The 10,965-nt window shown below is 43.9% G+C and overlaps 1 long non-coding RNA gene across 1 annotated transcript; it reads left to right on the forward strand.

Moving 5' to 3' along the window:
• The first annotated feature begins 347 nt into the window (after nt 1–347).
• LOC104909687 (uncharacterized) lies at nt 348–7,509 on the forward strand. Its single transcript, XR_004158871.2, has 3 exons — nt 348–741; nt 6,146–6,256; nt 7,284–7,509. It is a non-coding gene; the product is annotated as an uncharacterized LOC104909687 (long non-coding RNA).
• Nucleotides 7,510–10,965: the final 3,456 nt, after the last annotated feature.

Raw genomic sequence — 10,965 nt, forward strand, 5'->3', positions numbered from 1 at the left:
CCCGCCTGGAAAGAGAGAGGAGTGAGCCCCCAGCTGAGCAGCTGGACTTGATGCTGTGAACACAGGTGCCCGAGGCAGGGCTGTACCTATCTGGAGCTGCTTTTGCCTCTGGGCTGAAGAGGCCAGTGTGGGAAGGAGGCTGCAGAGCTATGGCTGCCTTAGTGAGGAGGGGGAGCCCCACAGCAGGGCCAGTGGCATGGGGAGGGCAAAGGGGAAGGGAGGTGGTTCTTTCTCTGAGGGGCATCTTGCTTTCAGGATCACCTCCTTCCCTCATTTTCTCTGCTGCAGACCCTAGGTATCTCACCCAGAGAGAGGAGCCCCAGATCTTCCCTCATAGCCTGGGTTCTTCGCTATTGTCAGCCCCATGGCTCCTCTCTGTCTGCTGCTATCATGCACTTCTATATTTAACACAAGATTTCTGTCTGTGGCAGAGGGCATTTTCTGAGGTAAAGTTAAATACATGGCAAAACCTTCAGAAGCGGAGGCTTGAAAACGTAATTGCTCTAACCTGATTGCCTGTGTTATTATTCAAATAGATAGCTGAATGAAGGTCAGTTTTTGAATAGGTTTGAATTTTGATGGTGCTGTGAATGAACTGTCTCCTAGTCCCAGAAAGCTGCAAGATGAGGTCTTTTGTACTGCAGAGAAAGGCTTTGAAGAATCCCAGTGATGTCTGAGTCCCTGAAACTTCTACCACACAAGCGTACAGCTTGCAGTCACTGAGGATTACAGCCATGGAAGGTGGGTGCTGGTTTGCTCCTGGGCTGTGCTTCCCCTGCGTCCCCCCTGTCCCTGGTGGCAGGTGGACACCTGTGCTCTCAGAAAAGGCAGGAACCTCACCACCAAGCTCAGCCAACGCAGGAGCGGGCCTCACAGCACACAGCAATCTATGGATCTATCTGTGTGAGCTGCATTTTTTATGTTCTCTTTCCATATGTGGGTCAGAATAACAGAGAAAGGCTTCAGGAGCTATGCTGACCAGGTTTTAAGACTGACTGTTGGAAGAAAGCCTTCCTTAGAAGTTGGCACCAATTTGTCAAATCATGTTTTTTTTCTGATCTAAGCATGCCAGCTCAGCTGGAGCAGTTTTGAACAAGGGTTGTCTGAAAAAAGCTCACTGAAACCGGTTGTTGGAGGACAATATTCCTGCCCCTATTTGTACTGCAGCAATATTTCATTAAATTAGCACTGAATGCAGCTCTGGCAAGCTAATGTACATCCATACCAATTTGCTCAACTGTCTGCAGGTACTCCCCTTGGGACCGCTCTCCATGGTGACTTGGTCTTAGTCATTGTTTTCCCATGACTCTGTGCTTTTGAAGCCAAATGCTTGATATTCCAGGCAGGTGACATACGGTGCAACTTTCTGCTGCTGCAAGCAGAGAAAGTCAGATGCAGCCCACGGAAATAGTGAGTTACGAAGGTGTGGTTTTCTGATGGTTCGCACAGGTCCTCAGGCTGAAATCTGAAAGGCAGCTGCCTCAGCTTCACCCATCTCCTTCTCTCATGGAAAATAAAGGGGCTGCAGACAGGTAACTTGCTTACCAGAGCCTCAGTGCTGGGCATGTTGCCTTTTGTTTTCAGAGTATAGTTTGAAACAAGTCATCTCCAGGTGAGTCAACTCCTGAGTTTGCAGAAGGGTAACAGATGCCAGAGTGGTACAGGTGAGCTATGCCAGGCCTGGGAAGAAGGGTATTGTTTGTCCTTTTGTGATGCCAGAGGAATTTAGGAATTGAGCCTGGTTTGGGGTTGGATGCTCAGCCAAGCACTCACATTAAAAACGGCTCCTATGCTACTAGTGTTTGTCCATGCAAAGCAGAAATTCAGTGTCCAGCTGTTTCTCCTAACAGAGGAAAGAAGTCTGGTTCCCTTCAGCCAGTCAGCTCAGTTAGGAGTAAAGTGCAGGGGAAATTCCACGAATGTCACGGAACGTGGATTAAAATGTTGTGTACAGAGACTCATTTGAGATTCCAGATGTTTTGAATTACCTTCGTAAAAATAAAATGAACTTTTAATATTTCATCAACATTACAAAGATCCATTTTGTTTGTTTTTAACCAGGAGTCATGTTTGTCCTGGATGTTTTATTAGTCTGTACTAGCAGATAGCAACAGTGCTATGATTTCCACTGTCGTGCTCAGAAATCCAGCTTGTCCTCCTGTGCCCTGACTTAAGAAATCTCTTTCTGGATACTTGGGCCAGAAAAGGAGCAAGTGAATGTTCCCTTGCGTAGCTGCAGAATGTGGGTATAGTGGATGCTTGGAAGACCAAAGGGTAGATAGCCATGCCTGATGGAAACACTAGCTATTTCTGGCTAGTACGTGCCTCATGTGAGAAGTGCTGTATTTTTGGACGCCTCTGAGGGCAAGTGAGTATTCTTGCAGGCATGGATGGGAGCAGGAGGCAAGGAGATTTCTGAACTTTGAGAACTACAAAGGACGTCTACTGAAAATACCTTGATTGGTCAAGGAAGCCTTGTGTCAGGGAGGTGTCATGAGGAGTGCTGTTGTAGCTAGGGAGTGTATCACAAGCAAGATAATGATTCTAATTTGTTCCACTGAACAACCACAGTATGTGCCAAGTGTCACATTCATGAAGCGAGCTGATCCTCAGTGAAATCTTACAACCAACTTGCCTGCAATAAATATAAGTAGCACATAGCTATCTACAAAATTAGATCAATAGGGATACCATATGAGTGTAAGTCAGGGTTGGACTTCAGGAGAACTCACAGGCTGCTGGCAGCAATGGGTTGAAATGGGTGTGTGCGGTAGGGAGAAAGGCCATAAATCATGGCTGTCCTGGTGTAGCATGGGTAGAGTTTTGCTGCAGTGAAGCACTATGCCAACAGGCAGTGTACCTCTGCCACTGCCCTGCATTCTGCGCATCAGCATTCTGCTGTTGGGAACATGCCAGGAATCAGCCCTACCAGTTACTGCCTGCACGGACCACTGCTGGGGTGAATTCAGTTCTCCAGATGGATGCTTCCTTTTCCTTTTTTTTTCTTTTTTTCTTGTGTTATGTGAAATATTCAAAAGCTGCTGGCAATTGATCATTCTTCTATTTTGGTCCCTGGTGTTACAAGTGCCAATAGGAAAGAGGGTGGCTTCTCCCACATAATTAGTGTTTTCTTTGTCAATAATGGTAATTCTTACTGTGCATATTCTTCCTATCTTATCCTTCCTTCCTGGGGTTTCCTTCAATAGTTGTACATAGCCTAGTCATTTCTCTCTTTAATTCCTGCAGATTCTTCCAGCAAAGTCTGGTGTTCAGATATGTATGCTGGCTTTGGGTGTTAGGCTGTGGGTGAGTGACAGGCAGTGCGGCAGCTGCTCCTGCAGAGGATATTACCTGGTGCTTTTTCCCAGAAGGTGCAGAATAAGACTTATCTGACCAAACGTAGAAGTCTGTATCTGAGTATTCATCTTGGTTCCCTTTTTAGTCAATGGAGAAAAATAAGCACTTCTGGAGTGTGATTCATCTTAGTCTAAAGGAGATGTATAAAGCAATCGGATGATTCACATCCTAGACATGCCTATTTCTCTTCATTGAATATGAAGGGTGACTGGCTCAGATGCAGATCTCCAAAGCAGGGTGAGACAAATCCCACTCAAAGAATCGTGTTTGAAATGTCAGCCCAGGAAAATATGCTGGAATAGTGTCCTTCCAGCTAGGCAGTAAGGAGAGAGTACCTCATGTACCTTCTGCAGCTTTTCTCTACCCTTGCCATTATAAGAAGCATGTGCATTGGAGAATGCATGCCAGAAGGTGCTTTTTTGGTTTTGATTTTTAATCCTCATTTTGCTGACCTCAGGCAAGGAGATGAGGAGATTGCAGCAGGTTTGTAACATGGAGGGGATAAGAGATGGTCTGTCGGTTTGACCCACTCAGGAAGTGTGCTGTGGAGGTGGAAGTGTGGTCAGTACTATGTGAAAAGAGGATGTTTATGCCTGATATTGCCATGTTGCACGTCTCTTTCACCTCGCAGACCAGGTCAGAGAGTGTTAAATTCCAGCCAGGCTTAGGCAGCCTCCAGACTTTGTTCAGAATGGCAGAGTGGTTTTAGCTGAGATGGGGAGTTTAAATTCCCCAGATGCTGTATTTTATTTTGTACTTCGGAATGAACAATGGTGATGCCATCCTCTGTGCTGATTTCCCTCTGTCCTTTCTCATGGAGCTATTAAGCCCTGACCGTGCTGAGTCAGGCAGTTCTTGGCTGCCCCAATAAATCCTCATGTTGACAGTGGTAACCTATTGCACTAAGCACAACAGGAATAACTAGGCCTGAAGTCAAGTTAGAGCAGGGACAGGCTTTAGAGACATAAACAGACTCCTCTATTTGTTTTTGCCCAGTAACATCCAATGGATACGTGCATTTTGGAGAGTTTTCTCCAAGTGGGAATTTCCATCTGGCCCCAGCATTTTCAAGAGGGCAATCAAGCCAGGGCCCTGCTGCTACTGTATGGGAAACATGATGGCTCATCAGTTCCTCCTCTTGGATGGATGCCATTACGGCTGCTCACTAGTGCTGGATGGAGGGCAGCATCCTGCCAAGGTGATCCCTGCACAGGGAAGGGCAAGCGGAAAGGAGACAGTGTCAGCCTAGATGTGCAGTGTGATGGAAGGGACAGCAATGTAACCAGATGAGCCTTGAAGGGAGTGTGATCTCTGTGACACAGTTGCTCTTGTTTCAGAGAGGGGTGAGGGGATGGGATGTTTCCTGCAGTCAAGACATCAAATAACTGAAGGGGAAAAAAAAAAAAAGGTGCATGAAAGCAAGACATTCTGAGATGCGCTTTTATGAGTCTTTGTAATATTACACTTCCAAGGCTGCCAGACATCAGTGGCAGATCCCTCATTTGCTTTCAAATATGCTGACTGTCAGAGCTTGATGCCAGGCTCTGTGCTGGCTCAAGTAAGAAATGATGATTTTAGAGGTCTTACACAGTTTAACTCTGTAGTGAGTCCATTTAATTGTGTGCAGGCCTCTGCTGGTGTATTTTGTCAATTATTATATGAAGCCAGGATGTTGGAATGGGGCATTTATAAGCAACTGGAAATAAAATACTTGCATTTCACAATGGGATCTGCTGCTCAGCAGCTGAGTACTGTACTGGAGACCTGCAGTGTGAAGGGCTTGAGGGGTTAACAGGACTCTGAGCACAAGGCCAGGAGTGTGGTTACACAAAGGATCAGAGCAGTGGCTCTTGCCCCAGCACCAAGTCCCCAGGAAGCCAATAGCTGGAATACTGGAAAAACTGGGCCTCTCCCCTCTCTTTCTCAATCAATCCTCTGTAGCAATCACAGTGAAGGATTGGCATGTGGCTCTGAACTGCTGGCCTAAGCTGCTGCACCAGTGCCCTGCAGAGGGGCTTCAGTGGTGTCGCAAGGCCTGTACCTCTCCCCTGAATAGCCTGCAACTCTGCCGATCCACATCACTTACGGGGCATGGAAGAAAGAGCCAAAATTGTGGCACATCTTCCATCTTGTGTGTGCCACTAGTGCTACAAGAACTTTACTCCTTCTGCCCCACTCAGACAGTTCTTCAGGAAAATGGCTCAAAAACATTTCAGAGTTTAGATGCTTCTGACCTTCGCAAAGACCTGCTATTGCTTTGCTGAGAGTGTTCATTTTTAAATCTTCCCCTCTGACTAGGTAGGCCTGATGCAGATGACAACAGTGTCATGGAGACTGGAGTTGTGCAATTAGTAAAGTGCATGTGATTAACATAGTGTGGTATAAGGGAACCCTCAAAGGTTTCCATTAGTCCAGATCAGGGAGTTCCTCATTGCCCCCTCACTCAGAACAAAGTGAGAAATCAGAAATGGAAAAATCCTCCCACATGTAAAACCAAACTGTAAGAAGCAAATCAGATTTGCAAAGTTCAGTCCAGTTCTTTAAATAAATAAATAAATAAATAAATAAGAAAAATTTTTAAAAGTGCAGAAAAAGAACCATATTTATAGTGGTAGGCATATTTTAATATGGTTGTTTTAGTTCTCACAAAAAAAGACCAAAAAAAAAAAAAAAAAGAAAAGAGAAAAATAGAAGAGAGTACAGTTGAGGGAATCTGGGGTGTAGTCTAATGTCAGGGGATTTCAACACAGTAAGCACATGCTTTGTTAACCTTTCCCTCTTTCTCCAGCATTTTCTTGGGACTTTTTCTCATAACAAAACCTTGGCATTTCCTGCTGCATTCCCTGAGATAAGAGCATATGGATCTGAGAGAAATGAAGGGCAAGTAAATGAACTGCAGGTAAATGAAATCACTACCAAAGCCTAGGGAAGAGTATGTCTGGGGGAGAGTATTTTATTACAGAAAATCCATGCTGGTGGAATGTGGCTTTTTTCCCCAGAAATGATTACTTCATGTGATCAAGGCTTGTGCAAATGTGGGCTGACTGAGTATTTACTTAGCTAAACGAACATTGAGATTACATTTTAGAACATCTTGCTATCCCCTTGAGTAATGTTGACTTGTTCACATTCCCTTCCCTTTGGCTATTATCTGCTGTTTTGTGTCTCTTCTTTAATCTAATTGGCTAATGGGTCGGTTTTTAGTGTTACCTGACTCAATAACACGGTTAAAAACTTGCAGAGAATGTCAACACAAGCAGAGCAGGAATGGGTGGCCAGCAGGACTGAACAGGAGGGACTGGTTACAGAGACAGTCAAGTTCATCAGATAGCAAACTGCCCACTTGTCTTCTAACTCTCCTGTAAGGGGTGTTTTATTTGTTTGTTGGGATTAATTTTTAAGCCGCACCCATAAAATCCCTTTGCTTTGGTCAGAAGGCACTCGGTTAAAACTGCTGCTGTACCAGGTGCATGTTATTCATATGACTCTGGGTGCATGACTAAGTATTTTCAGATGCACTGCATGATTAGAAGCCTCCATTTTTGAACATTGTACTTGAGCCACTTGAAAGGCATTTCAGACAAACTGTCCCCAGAACTGATTTCTACAGTATTTAGTATGAGCACACACTTAGCTCTTTATGTTTGCATTGTAAGCTTGCAAAACTGGGTCTCGCTGTGTTCCCAATTTCTTTCAGCTGATGTGTTTGTCCTCTATTGATGGAAGTCAAGAAATTTTATTCAGTAATATTTTAAGTACTTGGGAATGCAAACAAAAAAGTGAACTGCTGTCTTCAAATACCACTACTTTTTTTTTTTTTTTTTTTTTTTTTGGCAGCTAGCGGTTTTGGAAAAACCCATGTGATTTTCAGCTAGAAGTTGCATATGCATTATATTAAGTGATTAATTGTGTCATTCATTTTACAGCCTTTATCTGAATGGCCCGATGGAAACAAATGGATTTTAATCTAAAGGAGGAAATAAAGAAGGAATTAAATGCTTGAAAGTTTGTTCTTTTTCGGCACTTGCAGTCTAGAACATAAGTTGCATGTTTAAAACAAACAAAATGTCTTTCCTGGAATTATAACCTGACCAATTTGTAGTTTGGTATTCCCTACCAGGATGTGGTAGCTTTCTGTGTGACTGATGGATGGTTCAAAGGGGGATTTGTTGTTTTGAAGGAGCAAAGGAAGGCAATGGGTCTGCAGGCGAAGAGGAAAGTGTGAGGAAAAATGTTCTCACTAGTTTGGCCATTGGCATGTATTCACTCATTCATTAAAGCTTATTCATAAAATTCATTATTCATTAAGGAACTTTTGGGGAGTGGAAAGAGCCAAACAGCAACAGTCATTATTTACTCTAGCAGTTCCATCATGGAGTTGCATTGTGAGGCTGGATTCTTCTCTGCATTCAGCAATTCAGTTTCACTGACATCATGGAATGGATACCGATTTAGACTGATCTGTGGCAGAACAGAATCCAGCCCATACCGCTTTTCTCAGAGGGTGTCTTGGGCACTTTCTTTGCTGCTTTACTGCTGGCTAGGTTTCAGGATGCTTTAAAATTGATAAAAAATTAAAGAAGTATGACAAATGGATCTTTTCCCAGTGAGATGTTCAACTGTATCATTCCATTGAGATAGTTAGTAGGGAATGGATGTGAAAAGCATTCACATTAATAATTAGTAGCTCATTTTAAGAGTTTTTTAATATATATTATTTTCCTACAATCCTGACGATTTTTAAGCAAACAATTTAAATGTTCAGTCCTCATATAAAAGGTTCGGGGTGACACAGGGGACAGGGAGGGATCACACCAAAGCTCTTATTTTGTTCATGTGATATACAGTGTATAATATCACAGTAGTCAGTAATGGGAAAGAACTAGTAAATCACTGAATTCATGCCTTTGCAAAGAGAATTGTGTTAAATAATGATCATTCTTCATAGCAGCACTGAAATTCTTCTTCCAAACTGTGATTTTCAGTTGAATTTCACTGTTGGAGGAGCACATGGGCAGCTGGATGAGTGACTTAACACCTATTAGCTGCTGCACAGAATTGCCTGGGGGCTCTCTGCCTAGGGGGAAGTGGAAAGCTTTGGGGATTTCGGGCAGAATTTCTGTAACTCATTTCCAGTGTCATTACTTGTCCTAGAAAAACTACATGTTTTTTTATGATTGAGGTCCTCACTGCAGAGCTCAGAGACAGAATATTCCTTTCTATACTGATGATCAGGAGTCAGCTTTCAAGGCATTCTTTACCTGTCCTCTGTTCAATAAGTGTTGCATGGAGAGAGAGTGGCCCTGGCTAGAAACAAAGTCATGGCGCAGCTGCTCTGTGGGTCCTTGACTTTCCCCATTACTGAGGTGAGTTGAAGGAGTTGACCCTAAGATGTGGCACCAATCACAGTGTCTTTGAGGTTGTGTGAAGGTACTGTTCCAAAAGTCTACTAAACCAGGTGGTATGACAGAGGCATGACCTGAATTTGAGCTTCTGTTGGGACTCTTCATTTGCTTCCTTAAAAATCCTCCTAAACTGGGACCTTGGGCTCTCCTTGTTGTGCGGGTTGATGATGCAAGTCCCAAGTAAATGGCCATGTGGAAAAACTGCAGCTCACAGTCATGGGACTATGTTCTCTGATGACAGAGCATGTGGAGTTATTCTAGCTGGCAATCTGACCTATTGAATTTCCAGTTCCTTTTGTGGGAATAACTCAGTGCATGATTTGATCTGAATTACTAGGGCAGGGCAAGCCAGCAAGATTTCAGACTTCTAATTGGCATTAGAATGTCTTTAGAAATTCAGCCTCTGCCATTTTATCTTCTGATCATCTTTCAGGATGCACAACTGCCTCTTGCTGTGATTCCTGCACAAAATCCACAGTCTCCATTGACACAGTCCTTCCCTGATTAATTGTTTAGAGCCTGCCCAGCCCCCTGGCACACCCCAGAGAAAAGCTAGCAGCTTCCTTCTGGGGTGGGCTGTGTGAGCTTCAGAAGGGGAATTAGCTCCGTTTCAATGCAGGGGAAGCTCCTTACGACTATAGTGCTCCCAGAGGAAAAGGGAAGGAGAGGAGCTCAGCTCCCTGGTTCTCTGTGTTATGTTCACACTCAGTGTGTATATTGAGTATGGTGACAAAATATTAACTGGGCATATGCCATAGGCAGCTGTGAAGACTGGAAAAATAAGACTACCCCACACTCCCCGAGAACACAGAGATACAGAGAAGACATCATGAGCTCCTACAGGTTTTTGTCCCAGGCGGCAGAAAATGAAAGGGGAAGCATCAGCGATAGCTCTGTTAGCCATTCTTTAGAGTCACATGGGAAATCTAGCACATTGCCTTGGGTCTGGGTAAACAGGAAGCCCAAAGCAGCCCATTCACGCTGCTAGCTGTACTTGGCGCTGGCTCCTGGATATATTTGGATATATACCAATGGCAGACTGGAAGAACCCTATGCTGAATCCTAGAAGTGTCTCAGAAGCATTTCCAGTCCTCGGAATAATGACACATGCGGAAGGTATCTGCCCCACTGTTGTGTAATCAAGGGAAGCTGGAGAAACAATAGATTGGTATGCTGCCAAACTGCACAGAAAATGGCTGACTCATGTCAGTATGAAATCTTAAGACCTGAAGTAATTAGTGGTAGACTCGTGAGTGGGAAAAAAGTGCAGTGAGACTGCTGAAAGAAAAGCTGTCCTCACTGCTGGTAAATTACAGGTGTGTCTAAAGCTGCTGCAAAGGCGCAGCCAAAAACAGAGCAGAAGTGGAGTGGGCATAGTCAGGTAGAACAGAGAAGCATAAAATACCATCAAAAGCAAATGCATAAATATGAAGCAGAGAACCTCGGGGAGAGTTTTGGTGCTGTTAGAAAAAGGTGCATGGCATAAGAAAATTTGTATGGTGATGACATTAATATTGTGCAAAATGGCAAAAATAAAACTCCGAGCTGCGTGCCAAGAGGCAGCAGCAGCACGCAATCAGGAGAATGAATGCTAGGGAGACAGTAGGACATGACTAAATGTGTTAGGCTGCAAAGCCTTCCTTAGAACTATGTCAGAGATGGAAAGGAATCATAACCATGCAAAGCTGAACTAAAGCAATGCGATGTCTCCATGCCATTAGGCAGAGTAAATTGCAAGTCAAATCAGTGTTGCTGGCAACACCAACTCTTTTGCTTTAAGCTGCACACAGCAGATTCCTCATCACATAGGTGCTCTACGTCTGAAGCAAACAATTCGTGCAGTCAAGGTAAGCAGAACAAATTAAAAATAAAAATATGCTGAGCCAGCAATATTCACTAGCATCCCTGTAGTGAAACTATTAAAACACATATCAAGAGGTGTTTGAAGGGGAGGATGTCTTCCAGGCATACAATTGCCTTCATCTATTTCCATCTTTATAATTTGTGCCTCCAGGAGTAACTACAGCATTAAAGGAAAAAAAAAATAATTGGAGCAGTAGAGGGGATGGAAAAGTAAGGCATCTTTCCTCATGTCAGGGGCTTCCAGGTATCACACATATCAGTATGGCTGCTGCTGAGAGGCCAGGCAACCTGCCTCATTTCCAAAGACAGAAGGGACTTCAACAAGCTCTGTAAGTGTTTG

This window comes from Meleagris gallopavo, chromosome 2, assembly GCF_905368555.1.
Source record: "Meleagris gallopavo chromosome 2, MGAL_WU_HG_1.1, whole genome shotgun sequence".
Lineage (NCBI taxonomy): Eukaryota > Metazoa > Chordata > Aves > Galliformes > Phasianidae > Meleagris > Meleagris gallopavo.